The 17,981-nt window shown below is 48.2% G+C and overlaps 1 long non-coding RNA gene across 1 annotated transcript; it reads right to left on the reverse strand.

Moving 5' to 3' along the window:
- Nucleotides 1-13,862: 13,862 nt before the first annotated feature.
- On the reverse strand, nucleotides 13,863-17,683 carry LOC144672806 (uncharacterized). Its single transcript, XR_013574179.1, has 3 exons — nucleotides 17,566-17,683; nucleotides 14,018-14,094; nucleotides 13,863-13,924 (listed from the first exon to the last, which is right to left on the reverse strand). It is a non-coding gene; the product is annotated as an uncharacterized LOC144672806 (long non-coding RNA).
- Between the last annotated feature and the right edge of the window lie 298 nt (nucleotides 17,684-17,981).

Consider the following 17,981-nt stretch of genomic DNA (forward strand, 5'->3'; position numbering starts at 1 on the left):
TGTTTGGTGGAACAGGCTCGAAGGATAGAATGGTTTACTTCTGCTCCTATGACTTCTGATCTTCTATTCTGGACATCCTCACTTCCTATTTAACCTGATTTCACTGCTTCACCACAGCGAATCATTCTGTACCATTACTCACCAAGGGATTCGTCAGAAGTCCTCAGCTGCAGAATCTTCTACATTTCAACTGAGAAATAAATTCGCCGGGTCCAAACTCTCCAAATTCTCAGATAAACCAGCAAAACTAAAACTTCAGCATGGAGCGGGGAACAGGAGTGAAGGAACATGCGACAAACAACTGAACTAAGCGATAAGAGATCACAGAGTGAGAGAAACAAGTGTGAGAGTGAAGATATGTGACTGGAAAATGGAGGAAGAGAGAAAAGGGGCTGGATTAGGCTAATTATACAAAATACCCTCAATCACTAAATTCCAATGTGCTGACTCACTGCGTCCAACTGCCCATATTCACTGCATCCCACTCCCCAAACTGACTACGTTCAACACCCATCAGTCACTACGTCCCGTTCCCCTCACTCACTGCGCACCACTCCCCTCAGTCACTGCATCCCGCTCCCTAAAGGCTGTGCATACAACTCCCTTCAGCCCGTGTCCCACTCGACTCAGTCACTACATACTTCGCCCTGAGTCAACGCATCCAATTACCCTCACTGACTACATACCACTCCCTTCAGTCAATAAATCACACTGCCCCCACTGACTACATGCCACTCCCCTCAGTCACATCATCCCACTCCCATCAGTCAGCACATCCCACAATCTGCAGTATCAGTTTGCAGCGAACACATTTTGTGAAGATTTTCTGCAGAATATCATCTCCAGACTGCTACCTGATATTTCACATCCTTTCTTGCTGGATGATTCAGGGAGAGTAGATTTTCGAGTCGAGTATTCCTCAGATTCCGGAGTTGGTGTTTTTCCTGGATCTGAAATGAAGCAAGGAGAGATGGGAGATTGCAGAGCACTTGTCAGCCCAAGAGACCATGCTACTGGTAGCAAAGTTTAGAAAATGTTTCAATTCATAATTATATAATTTGGAATACACAAATGTTACTCTGCTCTGTCACACCTGATTTTACCCCAGTCACTAACTCCCAGTCCCCTCAGTCGCTGCGCCCCATTGACCTCACTCACTATATCCCACTCCCTCCATTCATTAGAGCTTTCTCCCCTCATTCGCTCTACCCCACTCCCCTCAGTCACGACAACTCTCTCCCCTCAGTCACTAAGTCCTACTCCCCTCATTGACTACTTCCCATTCCCCTCACGGATTGCTTTCCGCTCCCCTCACTCACTCCATCTCACTCCGCTCAGTCATTGCAACCCGCCCCCTCAGTAGTTCCAACCCACAGCCCTTAGTCAGTGCGTCCCACCCCCGGAATCATTACATCACACTCCACTCAGTCACTGCATCCCAGTCATCTCCTTCACTACATTACTAATCCTGTCAGTCATTGCTTCACTAAGTCACTACATCTCACTCCACTAAGTCACTACATCACACTGCCCTTAGTGACTACAACTTTAAACACTAAATACTAGTCCACTCAGTCACCACATTCCATTCTGCTAAGATATTACAACCCACTCCCTCAGTCACTGCAGTCTAGTTTAATGGAATATTACATATCATTTTCCTCTCGCAATCTTTCACATCCCGTTTATAAGAGATTGAATATTGCATTTGATTGAGAACGAGTCCTGCATTCACACTTGCACGTTCTGGCCCCATTAATCGCTCTGATATATATTTTTTCAATGGGGCCATGTGAGTGAGCTCACTCCGGGTCCAAAGAGTCCACTTAGGAACAAGTGTGATATGAAGAAGAAATTAAGTGAACAATCCATTTTGAAACAACCCCACTGTGCAGATACCTGAAGTCTTTGCTGATACAGAGGGAGAAATATCAACGGATTCTGTCGTCGATTGTTCTGTTGGTTCTGGAGTTAGTAAGGCCCCTGGATCTGCTATAACGGAGGAGGGAGATGAGGGAGCGAGGATTTGGGGAAAAAGGAAATTTCACCTGTTTGACATGAAGCTTCAGTAAACGTCACACATCTTAGTACATATATTAAAGTCTAAGCTTGTTTTGCATTTCTGTACTTGTTTGATGAGAGAGGTCAACATGGATTTTGGTTTCAGTTTTAAAAAGTTCTTCATATCTAATGAGTGTTTGCAACTTATTAATTAAGCAAACACAAGTTTATAATAAAATAATGCTGTTGCCCAGCAACAGGGGTCTAGTCAGGCACGTATATCTCACAGTCACACACGGAGTAAGAAAGACAGCAGCTTGTGTGGGAAGCTGTTGGAGGTCTGCTGGCTTTCAAGAATGTTGCCAAATGAAGCCACGGAAAAGTGCCAGATAGCTAGTCCCAAGCGAAATTTGGTGCAAAGTATCTGCCAGAGAGATTAGAGCAAAGGTGACAGATAACCAGTCCCAAACTGAAGAAAATACCATGAAATCTATGGGTGTGGAACAGGAGAAAGTCTCAAGCAGGTCATGTTAATTAAGTTAAGAGTGAGGGGAAGAGTGAAATGCAACATGCTTCAGATATACAGAGTCAAAAGCTGCATAAAGCACGGTTAAAGAGAGAGCAGATTGCAAGTGGCGAGAATGTGATGTAAAATTGGGGAAAATCCTAATTAGGATTCCACCGCTCAGTCGCTGCATCCCAATCCGCTCAGTCACAAAACGCCACTCCCCTCAGTCACTACCTCACACTCCCTCATTCATTACATCCCACTCCGCTCAGTCACAAAACCCCACTCCCCTCAGCCACTAGCTCACACTCCCTCGTTCGTTACATCCCACTCCGCTCAGTCAAAAGATCGCACTCTGCTCAGTCACAACATCCTACTCACATCAGTCACAACACATCACTCACTTCAGTCACAACACTCACTCCCCTCACACACTACATCCTTTGCCCCTCAGTCGCTCAATTACATTCCCCTCACTGACTCCATCCCAATCTGATTAGTCGCTATATCCCATTGCCAGGTCACTCGCTCCCATTCCAGTCACTCAGCCAATCCCAATCCCCTCACTTACTGCATCCCAGCTCCTTCAGTAATTAAATCCCACTCCCCTCACTCATTGTGTCCCACTCCGCTCAGTCACTACGTCCCTTTCCACTCAGTCACATTGGATCAGACCAATCCCCTCAGTCACTGGATCGACCTGCGTTCAGTCATTACATCTCACTCCGCTCAGTCACAAAATCCCATTCCCCTCTGTCACCATACCCCACTCTGCTGAGAGGATGCACCCCACTCCCACAATCACCACATCCTACTTTAATGAAAAATTGCATACCATTGCCCACTGAGACTACATCAAGTTCCCTCTATTAGATATAGAATAAACCCTTAGATTGCATCCTCCTGGAGCCAAACAAGTGAAGGATCAGTTTAGAATCAACCCCACGTTGCAGATACCTGTACTTGAAGTCTTCGCTGAAATAGAGGCTGAAATATCAACGAATTCACTTGTCGATTGTTCCTCGGGTTCCAGAGGTGGGGAAGTCCCGGCATCTGCAATAAAGGAGGAGGGCGATGAGGGAATGAGGACTGTGGACACCTGGAAATTTCAACCATTTAACATGAAGCTTCAGTGACCGTCACCCATTTTATGACATAAAGATAGTTTAAGTAGCTTAGAGTGGTATTTGTAGGTGTTAGGAGTGGATGTCAGTTTTAAAGTTTAAGTTTCATTTGTATTTCTGATTTTGAGTGTTAGGAAATGTCAAGTTGAGTTTCAGTTTCACTTTAAAATGGTGCTCTCATTCCTATTGAAAGTATATGACTTAATAAGCTAAGCAAACGCAAGAGCAGATAAAAACCGTGCTATTGCCCAGCAACAGTGGCCCAGAGACGCAGGTCACTCCCCCAGACACAAACAGAAGAAAAACTGCACCAGGTTGTTTGTGAGCCACTTGCCAAGCAGAAGTCACATAAAAGGGGAAGATAGTTAGTCCCAAGCTAAAATTGGATGAAAGTATCTACCAGAGGGACTGGTGCAAAGGGGACAGATAAACAATCCAATTCTAAAGTGAAGGCCGCAACATCCAGGGCAGTGGAACAGAAGGAATGTCCAAGCAGGCCTTGTGGGCGAAGGAAGGGCAGGAACCTGGAATGGGTCCTGTTAATGAAGTTAAGGGGGAGGGGCAGAGCGAATGTATCAAATCTTCAGATTTAAAGAGACAAAAACTGCATAAATCAGACTTAAAGCCGAAAGGGCTTGTAAGAGGCAAGAATGACTGAAAAGATGGCTGAATGTCTGTATCTCTTTGCTAGGACATGTGAAGGTACTGCACTGTTATAGCTCATTCGGTGAGATAGAGCACATGGAAGACAGCTTGGATGCATGTGGCGGCTCAGGGAAGAATAGCATCAGAAAGAGAGCTTGAAACCCGCAGCTGAAGAATTGTGGAAGGTGAACGAGAGAAAGCGCCAGTTTGGGAGAAGATTCCAAGCTGAGGTCTTGGATAGTGGAGAATGGGATTCTTCACATGAAAGACAGAGTGTGGTTAGCAGGGCAAGCCCTGGTGTGAAAGGTGCCTGGGAGAAGTTGATGAGAGATCCATAGCATCTGGTTGAGGTGGCATCTGTCACTTGATGCCAGGGTATAGTTTACATGATCACAGGGTGTCATAGTTTACATGGCCTGTGAACATACTGTGAAAATTAGAGTATGGGATAGCTTTGTATCTTGCGGTATCCTTACAAATCTATATATGTAAAAATATATATATATATATGTATATATATTTATTTATATATCATATGTGTGTATATGTATATTATATATATACATATATATTATATATATATTACATATATATATATATATATTAATAAACATGTTATTATTGCGCTAAAAGTTCATCAGTTCACCCCTGTGACTCTGCTCAAAATCACACAGACTTCAGTCACGGCATCCCACACCCTCAGCAAGATATAGGATAAATCTCTGTGTCTGAGTCATTGTTGACTCACAATGAGTGAAGGATCAGCTTAGAAAGAACGCCACAGAGCAGATACCTAAGTCTAGAGACAAAGGTGAGATAGAGGATAGTCTCTCACTGGATTCTCTGGTAGATTGTTCCTAAGGTTCCTTAGTTGTCAATGTCCCTCGATATGGAATAAAGGGTGAGAGAAAAGGGGCAATATGGTGATCCCCTTAAACAGCTCAACCTTATTTGCCAGAACTGTCTAGAGAACGTCAGGCAGCTGTGTTTATAACCTATCTGATGAATCTTCCGTCTGTCAACACAGACTGCGAACTAGGTAGAGGCTATAAATTCAATCAACACATTCGACTTCCCAAACTGACTCATTGCGAATCTTCACAGAGTCAGCATCCTACTCCCCTCAGTCACTACATCCCACTCCCCTCAGTCAATACATCCCACTCTCCTCAGTCACTGCATTCCACTCCATTCATTTACTACATCCCGCTCTCCTCAATCACAGCATCTCAGTCGCCTCAGTCACTTCATCCCACTACCCTCAGTCACGACATTCCAGTCACTTCAGTCACTACATCCCAGTCCCCTCAGTCACTACATCCATGTTACCTCAGTAACTACGTTTGAATACATTCAGACCGTGAATGGAGTCTCCATCAGCCACTACAACTCATAAATTCTAGTTGCTACGGAAATCGGACATTTGCAGGTTGACAAGTAAAGTTGCTGATAATGGGAGAGAGAGACATAGAGAAATGTAGAAAGGTAACGATATAGAGAAAATGACAGATTGATAGATGCAGAGAGAGACAGAGTCAGAGATAAAAAAAAACACTGGGTGGTCAAAGGGAGAGACCGAGCGTTTCAGATGAAGATAAAGTATGAAATAGTCAATTACAATAAGTATATTTTTTTTAAAAAAAATGACTTTATACTCATGAGTGATAATAGAACAGATGAATTGGGCTGGATGAAGGAGGATGCAGAATGGTCGTGTGCAGAATGACCCCCAGAGTGGACCAATTGGTCAGAGTGGCCTATTCCTGTGGTGTAAATCCCACACCCTCAGTTCCAGCACACAGTGTCAGAATCTAACTCTCCTGTTATAACGTGCTGACCCTGTACCGATCGTTAGTAAGGAACGCATAGAGTGCATATATAATTTCCACAGATACTTACAGATCGATCATAAGACCGGACAGTACTCCCCTCTCCTGAAGGGATAATTCAGAGGAAGACTGGAGATGGGGAATGACAATTTTTCATCGGAGAATTCTTGCATTATTGGGAATAAGTGCCTCTCGGGGAGTGCACTTTGGGTAAAGAATGTTATTGATTTAATCCCACAAGACAGATACCTGCAGTGAAAGGCCCAGTACGTTTAGAAGGTGATTTCTCAGTGGATGTTTCAGTTGTTGAATCTTCGGGTTTCTGAATTGTGGAAGACCCTGGATATGTAGTAAATGAATATAAACAGACGTCAGCGCAGGAGTGAGAGAGAACCTGAACAGTAGATTTTACTGTCCAGTAAAACACAGATGCCAAGCTAAGTCTGAAACATTCGGCTCGGCGACAGCAGCAGACTGCCCAGATTCATAAATATGACCAGCCACAGTCACAGGATTGCAGCCCATCAATTTCTACATACCATTCCCCACGCTCAATAATACCACTCCCCTCAGACAATACAACAAACTGGCCTCAGTCAATGCACGCCATCCCGTCATCCACTGCATCTCAATACACTCAGTAAAAATATCCCAATTTCCTCAGTCTCAACTTCCCACTCCCCTCAAAAATTCAATCCCACTTCCCCACAAAACAACATTTCGAAGAGCATATGTGTGAAGATATTCTGGAGGATATTCCCTCCAGACTGACACCTGTCATTTCAGATCCTGTTTGGCTAGATGATGCAGGGACAGTGGATTCTCGAATCGACAGTTCCTCAGATTTTGGAGTTGCTGTTGTCCCTGGATCTGCAATGAAGTAAGGAGATATGGGAGATTGCAGACTGCACATCAGCTCAAGACAGCATTTACTTGTTAATAATGTTTGGAACATGATTCCACTCATTACTTATACTCTGTCACCCCCAGCTATAGCCCAATTACTAAAACCAACTCCTCTCAGTCACTGCATCCCACTCCCCGCAGCCAATGCATCCCACTCCCCAAAGTAAATTCTTCCCGCTCCCCGCAGTCATTGCATCCTGCTCCCCTCAGGCACTGCATCTAAATATCCTCAATCAAGACATCACACTCCCCTGACTCACTACATCCCACTCCCCTCAGTCACTACATCCCTCTTCCCTCAGTCACTACATCCCACGTGCACCAGCAACTGCGTCCCACTCCCTCACTCACTACCTCCTATGCCCCTCAGTCACTACATCCCACTTCGCTCAAGCATTGCATCCCACTACCCTCAGTCCCTACATCCCACACCACTCCATCAGTAATCTCACTCCCATAAGTCACTAAGTCGCACTCCCCTCAGTCACTGCATCCCACTACCACACATGCACCTCGATGATAACATCCCACTCCCCTCGGTCATGAAAATCCACTTCCCTCGGTCAGGAGATCCAACTCCCATCAGTTACTAGGACCCCCTCCCCTCAGTCAGGACATTCCATTCCCCTCAGGCATGACATCCCACTCTTCTCATTCACTAGATCCCATAACTCTCAGTCATTACTTTATTATCCCATCATTCACTGCTTCCCCATTCCCTCCGTCATTGCATCACACTCCCCACAGTCACGGAATGCCACATAATTCAGTCACTGCACCCCTCTCCCCCGAGTCATGGTATTCAACTCCCCACGGTCAATGCATCAGACACCCTTCAACCATTCCATCCCGCTCCTCTCAGGCACTACATTCCAGTTCCGTCAGTGTGAAATTTCAGAGATCAAAAGTGTGAAGATTTTCTGTAGAATATTGCCTCCAGACTGATACCTGTTAGTTCAGAAGCTGTTGGGCTGGATGATGCAGTAAAAGTATATTCACGAGTGGATTGTTCCTCAGATTTCAGAGTTGGTGTTGTCCCTTGTTCTGCAATGAGATAAGGAGACATGGGAGATTGCAGAGTGCAGATCACCTCAAGAGGTGATGTACTTGGTAGTAATGTTTAGAAAGTGATACAAATTTTTTGATCCTCTGTCTGAATCACGCCAATGTCAATCTCATGCATGGCTATACCCCAGTGACTGAAACCAATTCTCCTCAGGCACTGCACCCCGCTCCCTGCAGCCACTGCATTCCATTCCCTACCGCCACTGCATCCCACTGCTGTCAATATAAACAGAGGTCAGCGCGTGAGTGACAGAAAAGTTAAACAGTTCATACAAATGTTCAATAAATCACAGATGCCAATCTAAGTGTGAACCAGTCGGTTCGGCGACAGCACCACACTGCCCCGACTCATTATTGCGACCACCTACGGTCACAGAATTCCAACACGTCAGTCTCTACATCTATCCCCGCGTTCAATAACCCTACTCTCCTCAGACAATACAGCACACTGGCCTCAGTCAATGCAGCCCAATTATCTCATCCACTGAAAGTCATTCCCCGAAGTAAAAACATGCCAATCCACTCAGTCACTGCATACCGCTTCCCGCAGTCACTGCATCCCACTCCCCTCGGTCATGCATCCTACCCCCCTCAATCGCTGCATCATACTCTCCGCAGTCCCGGCAACTTATTTCCCTCAGTCGCTACATTCCACTCCACTCAGTCGCAGCATCAAACTCCAATCAGTCACTGCATCCCACACCCCTCAGTCCTTGCATCCCACTCCCCTAAGAAACTGCAACCCACTCCCCTCAGTCAGTACATCGCGCTTCCCTCAGCCACTGCATCTCACTCTCCTCAGTCACTTTATCCCACTCTACTCAGTCACTGCATCCCACTCGCCACAATCAATGCATCCCACACCCCTCACTCACTGCATCCCACTCCCCACACTCACTGCATCCCACTCCCCTCACTCACTACATCACACTCCCCTCACTCCCTGCATCACACTCCCCTCACTCACTGCATCACACTCCCCTCAGTCCCTGCATCTTACTTCCTTCAGTCGCTGCATTCCACTCCACTGAGTCCCAGCATGCAAATCCACTCAGGCACTGAATCCCACACCCATCGGCCATTGCATCCCACTCCCCGAAGTCATTGCATCGCACTCCCCTCAATCAGTGCATCCCGCTCCCTCAGCTGCTGCATTACAATCCACTCAGTCCCAGCATCCAACTCCACTAAGTCACTGCATCCCACACCCCTCAGTCATTGCATCCCACACCCCTCAGTCAATACATCCCCGCCCCTTAGTAACTTCATGAAACTCCCCTCAGTCAGTGCCTCGTACACTACTCAGTCACTGCTTCCCACTCCCCTCAGTCACTGCCTCCTTCTGACCACAGCCACTGCATCACACTCTCCTCAGTCATGGCATCATACTCCCCGAAGTCACTGCATACCACTCCCCTCAGTCACTGCCTCACACTCCACTCTGTAACTGTATCACACTCCCCTCAACCAGTACAACCCACTGCCCTCCGTCACTGCATCCCACTACTCTCAATATAAACAGAGGTCAGCACGGAAGTGACAGAGAATTAAGCAATTCATACTAATGTTCAATAAATCACAGATGCCAATCTAAGTGTGAACCAGTCGGCTCGGCAACAGCACCACACTGCCCCGATTCATAAATGCGACCACCTAAAGTCTCAGAATTCCAGCACGTCAGTCTCCACATCTCTCCCCGCGTTCAATAATCCTACTCTCCTCAGACAATACAGCACAATGGCCTCAGTCAATGCAGCCCAATGAACTATCCACTGAAAGTCATTTCCCTCAGTAAAAACTTCCCAATCAACTCAGTCACTGCATACCGCTGCCTGCAATCACTGCATCCCACTCCCCTCAGTCATGCATTCTTCCCCCCTCAATCGTTGCATCCCACTCTACGCAGTTCCTGCATTCTAACTCCCTCAGTCGCTACATTTCACTCCATTCAGTCCCAGCATCCAACTTCACTCAATCACTGCATCCCACACACCTTAGTAATTTCATCCCACTCCCCTAAGTCACTGCATCACACTCCCCTCAGTCACTGCATCACACTCCCCTAAGTCACTACATCCCACTCCCCTCAGTCAATAGATCCCACTCCCCTTGGTAACCTCTTTCCACACCCCTCAGTCAATGCCTCCTATGCCCCTCAGTCACTGCATCACACTACCCTCAGTCACAACCTCGTAGCCTCCATAGCTACAGCATCACATGCCCCTCAGTCACTGGATCGCACTCCCCTCCGCCACGACATCATACTCCCCTCAGTCACTGTATCACATTCACCTCAACCAGTACATCCCAATCCGCTCCAACACTAAATCCCAATTCCTTCTGTAACAACGCCCCTACTCCCCTCAGTCACCATATCCCACTTCCTTCAGTCACTGCATACCACTTCGTTCAGGATGAGATTTCGGAGATCAAATGTGTAAATATTGTCTTTAGATTATTCGCTGCAGATTGGTACCTTCTAGTTCAGATGTGGTTGGGCTCGTTGATGCAGTTACACTGGATTTTCCGGTCGTCTGCGCCTCAGATTCTGGAGTTGTTCTTGTCCCTGGATATGCAATGAAGGAAGGAGGGTTTACAGATTGCAGAATGCAGATCACCTCAAGATATCATTTACTTGGTTGGAAAGTTTAGAAAATTATTCACTTCATTATTTAAACAGACTGAAACCGATGTCACTCTGTCACTCCTGGCTATAACCCAGTAACTGAAACACATTCCCCTCATTCACTGAAAAACACTCCCCTCAGCCACTGTATCTCACTCCTCTCCGTCACTGCATCCCAAGCTCCTCCGTCAATGCATCATAATCCCTTCAGTCACTTCATCCCACTCCCCTCAATCTCTACATCCCACTCTGCTCCGTCACTTCATCACAATTCCTTCACTCACTGCATCGCTATCCCTTCAATCACTGCATCCCACTCCCATCAGAAAATTAACAGATATCAGCGCATGAGTGACCGTAAACCTGAAGAGTGCATATTAGTGTTCAGTAAAACACAGATGCCAATCTAAGGATGAACCAATCGTCTCGAAGACAGCACGACACTACACCCATTCATAAATATGACCACTGAGAGTAACAGAATTCCATCACCCTACTCTGTACATCCCACTCCCTGCGTTCAATAATCCCACTCCTCTCAGAAAATATAACACACTGGCCGCAGCCTAAGCACCACAATCCACTCCACTAAGTAAAAACATTTCAATCCCCTAATTCACTGCATCTCACACCTCTCATTTGCATCACACTCCCCTAAACAACTCCATCACACTCCATCAGCCACTGCATCAAGGTCCCCCCATTCACGGTATCCCATTCTATCAGTCACTGCATCCCACTCCTATCATTCACTGCATCCAGGTCCCCTCATTCACGGCGTCCCACTCGCCTCAGTCACTACATCCAGCTCCCCACAGTCACTGCATCCGACATCCCTCAGTCACTGTATCCCACTCCCCTTATTCACTGCATCTCACTCTCCACGGTCACTGCATCAGACACACTTCAGTCACTGCATCCCGCTCCCCTCACTCAGTACATTCCAGTTCGTTCAGTGTGAGATTTCAGAGGTCAAACGTGTGAGGATTTTGTGTAGACATTTCCCTCCAGACTGATACCTGTTATTGCAGATCCCGTTGGGCTCGATGATGCAGTGACATTGTATTCAGGAGTCGACTGTTCCTCAGGTTTCAGAGTTGGTGTTGTCCCTGGATCTGCAATGATTTAATGAGACATGGGAGATTGCAGACTGCAGCTCACCTCAAGAGAGCATGTACTTGTTAATTATGTTAAGAACATCATTCAATTCATTAGATATTTCCTGTCACTCCTCGCTATACCCAAATTAGTAAAACACAATCCCCTCAGGCATTGCATCCCTCTCCCTGCAGCCAATGCAGCCAACTCCCCTCAGTAACTGCATTCCTCTCCCCGCAAAACATTACATCCTGTTCCACTCAGGCACTGCGTCTCAATCCCCTCAATCACGACATCCCACTCCCCTGAATGACGACATCCCACTCTCATTACTCAGTACATCCCACCCGCCTCAGGCACTACATCCCCCTCAGCCTGAGGAGAAATGTGCATGGCCGCACCACCTGGAGACCTTCCAGTGCAGGCCTGCGCTGTTAGAGCTACTGAAGAGACGTCCCCTTTTTGCAGAACTCGCTGGCGTGTGGCAGACACGTTTTTATGCCCCATCCACTTTAAGGAGCCTGGGTGAAGGTTAGTGAGTAAGGTGTGATGTGCGGTAGATGGTGGATGTGTAAATGGGGTGGGTTTGGATTGTAAGAGGGCTCGGCTGAGTGTGGAGGTTCTGGGGGGAATGGGGCTTTGATGGGCGTGGGTGACTGGGGTCCTTTGAGAGGCGAAGTGGTCAGTGGCTCTCCAGACAAGTTGTTGGGGTTGGAGCTGGGGGTAGCCTGAAGATGGGGGTGATTGTCATGCGGCTGGTGGGGGTGTAGTCAGGAAATAGGGAGGTTAGCCGTGAGATTTGGGAGGACACGGTGAGAGGGTGTAGCCACGGTGGGAAGGTAATTGTGGGTTACTCGATGGTGTGTGTGGGGGTAGTCAGTTGTAGGGAATGGGGACCTTAATCAGGGGTTTCGTTGTTGGTCAGGCTTGGAAGGTAGTCAGAGCCTGCGGAGATGGTCGGGGGAGCGCTGTTGGGGTTTGGGGAGGTGATCCAGAGGTCAGTAGTTTATCACAGTGCATCCGGGGTCAGGGTGGAAGAGGAGGCGTCCAGCGCGGGGGTCAGTGCTACGAGAAAAGAGCATCTTTCCTGGGTAATTATTCAACTACGAGAGTCAAAACGATCCAAACTCCTCAACTTAAATCGGATAATCAGATTGTTCCTGGTGCTGGCTAATTGTCCAGCGTAATTTCAAACTTCCTGTGCAATTTCCGTGCAGCCTTCACCTGGGGACTTCCAGGGGCTTCCCCAGTGAATTTTTTTGGGGTATCTCCCGGGAGCGAGGCCGCCCGCCTGCCGAAGATGGAATATTCTATTGGATTTTACCAGAGAGTTTTGCGTAGAGTCCCAGCAACGGGTAGCAGCCGATCATAACTTTAATCCTCACGGGCATGAGTGTGCTTCGGAAATTCCACTGGGTCCCCGCACATTTCCCCATTTGCACCCAAAGTTACACGGTTCTGAGACCAGAAAATTCGGGCCCTTATTTTGGTGCCGAAATTCTTGATGGTCATGCACCCCCAAGAACATGGTCCACAGTTCACTACCACAGCCGCAACACCGCATCTCAATAATATTCCTACGAGGCCCTCAACCATCAAATTACTCTCTACTCCTCCAATTCCAGATCCCCAACATTGACAAGCGTGTGTTCAGCTGCCTGGGATTTAAGCATTGTTAATCCCTCCATAAACCAATCTCCCTCTTCCCTCCTCGCTACCCCTGTCGCACTCACTAAAACCTATGACTTTATCAAGCGGTGGGCTGTTTATTGACCGTGATGGAAACAGAGTCTGATTCGGTTCCCTATAGTTCTGATAAAAAGTTTAATTTATTTTTCCGGTCATTATTCCTTGTGGTTCTTGCAGCAATGAGGAGCAGGCGGAACATTGTTATTTCAGTGAGTGATCTGGCACATCCAGAGCCACCCTCCTGGGTCATTTATAAACAGCAATGTACCTGTGCAATAAGCAGCATCACATCCTGGCACCGGCTTCAGCTCGTAAACGAAGTAACTGCTGCAGTTTTTAATCTTTATCTCTCGGGTCCAGAAGCGGCGATTTTCACCCGAGGTAAAACAAACTGTCCTGGTTACTTCCCCCTGTCCCACGGTGGGATGTGAACCTGAAATTACGTTTATAGATATTGAAGGATGGAACCAATGTGAACAGTGCTGGACAGTGAATGTAAATCTGATATTATAAAGTCTGAACACACCATTTAACCAGCCTGAAGAGGTTGTGGAACAGCTGCCGAATGGGATGAGTGTGTCCGGAATCTTCAATCCACCAGAACTGAAACATCAATCAGAGAATCATAGGATTAAGGGATGCACAGCTCAGAATGAGGCCACTAGTTCCACCATGTCCCAACTAAGCTCTTTGAAAGATCTGTCCCATTAATCCAAGTCCCCTTCTGTTCCACCTCATTGAACTGAAAATCTCCCATTCCAGGAATGACACAGACTGGGAGCGAGCTACAGACCTGCTGAATGGGAAGCGAGCTGCACATGCGCAGTGTAACTAATTAGGGGCCCATATGTAGCGAGAACTAAGAGTGACAGGGAGAGTTACCCGAGGGAGTGGGGACAGGGAGAGGTCACCGAGTGAGCGGGGACAGGCAGAGGTCCCCGAGGGAGAGGGATCGGGGAGATGTACCAGAGGGAGTGGGGACGGGGAGAAGTCGCCGAGAGCGTGGGGCCGTGGAGTGTTCCCAGAGGGAGCGGGGACGTGGAGTGGTCACCGGGGGTGAGGGGCTGGGGAGAGTTCCCTGTAGGGGAGTTGGAGGGGGAGAGGTCCCCGATGGAGAGGGAACAGGGAGAGGTAAACGAGGGAGAGGTGACATGAGTTTTCCCAGAGGGAGAGGGAAGAGGGATGGACACCGAGGGAAGGGAAAAAGGTGTGGTCACTGAAGGAGAAGGGGCGGGGAGAGGTCCTCGAATGAGAGGGAAAAAGCAATGGGGACAGGGAGATACTCCCGGTGGAGAAGGGATGGGGAGCGGTCCCCGAGGGATATGCAGCAGGGAGAGGTCACCAACTGAGAGGAAACAGTGAGAGGTTCCGGTGGGAGATCGGGCGGGGAGAGTTCCCAGAGTGAGCGGGGATGGGGAGAGGTCCCCCAGAGAGTGGGGAAGGGTAAAGGGACCGGATGGGGATTGGGGACGTAGAGGTGCCCGATGATGAGGGAACATAGGGAGGTTAGTTTGAGAGAAGGGATGGGTTGCGGTCCTTGATCGAGAGGGAAAAGGCAGTAGGGCAGGCAGGTGTTCCCGATGGATAGGGAATAGAGAGTTCCCCGAGGGGTAGGGAATATGGAGAGGTCCCCAAGCGAGATGGAACAGGGCGAAGTCCCCGAGAGTGAGGGCGTGGGTGAGAGGTGCCCGAGGGAAAGTTAACAGGGAGAGTACCCAGAGGAATAGGGCAGAGGGAGAGTTTCCCGAAGGAGAGGGGACAGAGAGATGTACTCGCAGCAGAGGGATCAGGGAGAGGTGACTGAGGGAGAGAGAAAGCAGAGAGGTCCCCTTGTGAGAGGGGACAGGGTTATTTCCCCGTGGAAGAGGGGACGAGAAAACGTCCCCAAGGGAGATGGGGTGGGGAGAGGTGCCCGAGGGCGTGGAAACAGGGTGAGTTCCCAGAGGTAGTGGGGATAGGGAGTGGTCGCCGTGGGAGAGCGGATGGGGAGAGTTTCACGTCGGAGATGGGACGGGGAGAGGTCCTCGATGGAGGGGTGAGGGGGGCTGTTCACCAAGAGAGAGGCGATGGATACAGTTCCTCGCGGGATAGAGGATGGGTAGAGGTCCCGAGGGACAGGGGAAAAGGAGAGGACCCCATGGGCGTGGGGACGGGAAGAGGTCCACGAAGGAGAGGTTGCGGGGTCAGGTCCCCGAGGTACAGGGGATGGGGAGATGTCTTTCATGTAGAGAGGTCCCCGAGGGAGAGTGGTCGGTGAGAGGTCCTCTAAGGAGTAGGGATGGGAACAGGTCCACGAAGGAGATTGTGCGGGATCTGTGGTCCGAGGTAAATGGGACGGGGAGATTTCATCGATGTAGAGAACTGCCCGAGAGAGAGGCCTCCCGACGGCGAACGGCCACGGTTCCCTGGCCGAAGTCGAGGGGCCGCGTGGGGTGAGGGAGTGTTCCCAATCAGGGAGCGGGCAGGGAGACGGGACACCGAGAGGATCCTAGATCATAACGAGGTTCAAATTCACATTGTACTTGTTTTTTATATCAATGACTTTCAATCTCTATCTCCTGGTTCCCGATTATTTTTGCAATGTTAGCAATCTCCCCTTTTCTACTCTATTCACTCCATTCATGTATTTGAACACATCTGCTAAACCTCTCCGTTCCCATTCTCTGCCCGAGCGAGAACAATCCGTGTTTCTCCCCCTGTAGCTGGAGATCCCCCACCCCATCCCATATCCCATCCACAGCACCCCCCTCCCCCAAATCCTCCCCCTCATCCATCCAAATCCTGGAGCCATTCCGGTGAACCCCCTCTATTCCCTGTTCAACGCCTTGACTCCATCATGAAAGTGTGGTGTCAGTAATCGATACATTACTTGAGATGAAGCCTTGTCCCAGGTTTTTAAAAAAATACTTTGAGATGTGGGAACCGTTGCCCAGCATTATTGCCGATCCCTAATTGCTCTTAAGAAGGTGGTGTTGAGCCGCCTGCTTGAACCGCTGCATCCCATGTGATGTAGGTACACCCACAGTGCTGTTAGGGTGTGAGTTATAGGGCATTGACCGAGCGACTGTGAAGGAACGGGCGATATATTTCCAAGTCAGAATGTTGAGTGAGTTGGACGGAAACGTCTAGATGACGGTTTTCCCATGTGTCTGCTGCCCTTGTCCTTCAAGGTGTTTGGGGCCGTGCGTTTGAATGGTGCTGTCTAAGGTGCCTTGGTAAGATTCCGCAGTGCATCTTGTAGATGGTCACACTGCTGCCGCTGCCGGTCGATGGTGGGAAGAGTGAACGTTTACGGTGCTGGATGAGGTGCCAATCAAGCGGGGCTGCTTTGTCCTGCATGGACTTGATCTTCTTGAGTTGTTGGAGATGCACTTATCCAGGCAAGTGGAGAACATTCCATCACACTCCTGATTTGTGCTTTGTGGATGTGGAACAATGCCTTGTGGACTGCCATTGTGGAGTATGGAGGGTGCTCAGTGGGGACTTAATCAGTTAGCTTATAGTGGGGGATTGAACGATGGTAAAGCCTTTGGGTGTCAAGGGCAGAAGGTTAGATTCTGTCTTATTGGTGATGGTAATTGCCTGGCGATTGTATGGCGCTACTCTCCACTTATGGTGTGGTTGTGGCACAGTGCTATTATCAGTAAACGAGTGACCCAGTGAGCCAGGCTCATGTCCTCGGGACAAAGGCTCAAGTCCAATCACTGCAGCTATTAAATTAAATGCAAATAATTCATCTGGAATATAAAGCTAGTCACAGTAACTGTGCGACCGTGAAGCCAACGAGCATTGCCGGAACAATTCATCTGGTTCATCTTTCGGAAGGAAATCTGCCGTGCTTACCTGAACTGGCCTGCATGTGACTCCTGACCTACAGCGATGTGCTCGAGTCGGAAATGACCGAGCAATCCGCTCAGTTGTATCAAACCGCTATCTACAAAAGGCAAATTCATTTGCTTTTGTTCTCTATTTCCCAGTGATATTATAGATGATCTGTGCCTCTCTCCACTTGTTGCTTCTGCACTCACTTTCATATGTTTCCCTAGTTTATCAGAATGTATACCTGCACATTACCTTTTAAATTGGTACCATCCTTCCTGAAGTTTGTCATCACACATCCACTGGCCAGTGCACTCAGTCCATTTACAATCGATGCTCCTCCAGGTCTGGTCCAGGACGGTGTGATTTGCACATGGGTCAGTGAGTGCCGAATCTGCGACTGAGGGACAAAATATGATTCACGTTATTATAAAACATAGTTGAAGTTACACAGCGAATTAATTGTAAACCCCAAAGCAGCAATAGCCCCATTTTCACTCACCCCCTGCTTGAAAATTTCGCAAATTCAGCTTGGAATCATTCCTACTTCTCTGAACCAGGTGTCCATCTGTCTCACAGCTCAACTTCCCCATCTCACACACTGCTCAGAGATAGTATTCCCTATTCTAGATTAACCATTCATACTCATTTAACAGAAAATAACAATAGCC

Source organism: Cetorhinus maximus, unplaced genomic scaffold (assembly GCF_964194155.1).
Source record: "Cetorhinus maximus unplaced genomic scaffold, sCetMax3.hap1.1 HAP1_SCAFFOLD_44, whole genome shotgun sequence".
NCBI classification, from domain to species: Eukaryota; Metazoa; Chordata; class Chondrichthyes; order Lamniformes; family Cetorhinidae; genus Cetorhinus; species Cetorhinus maximus.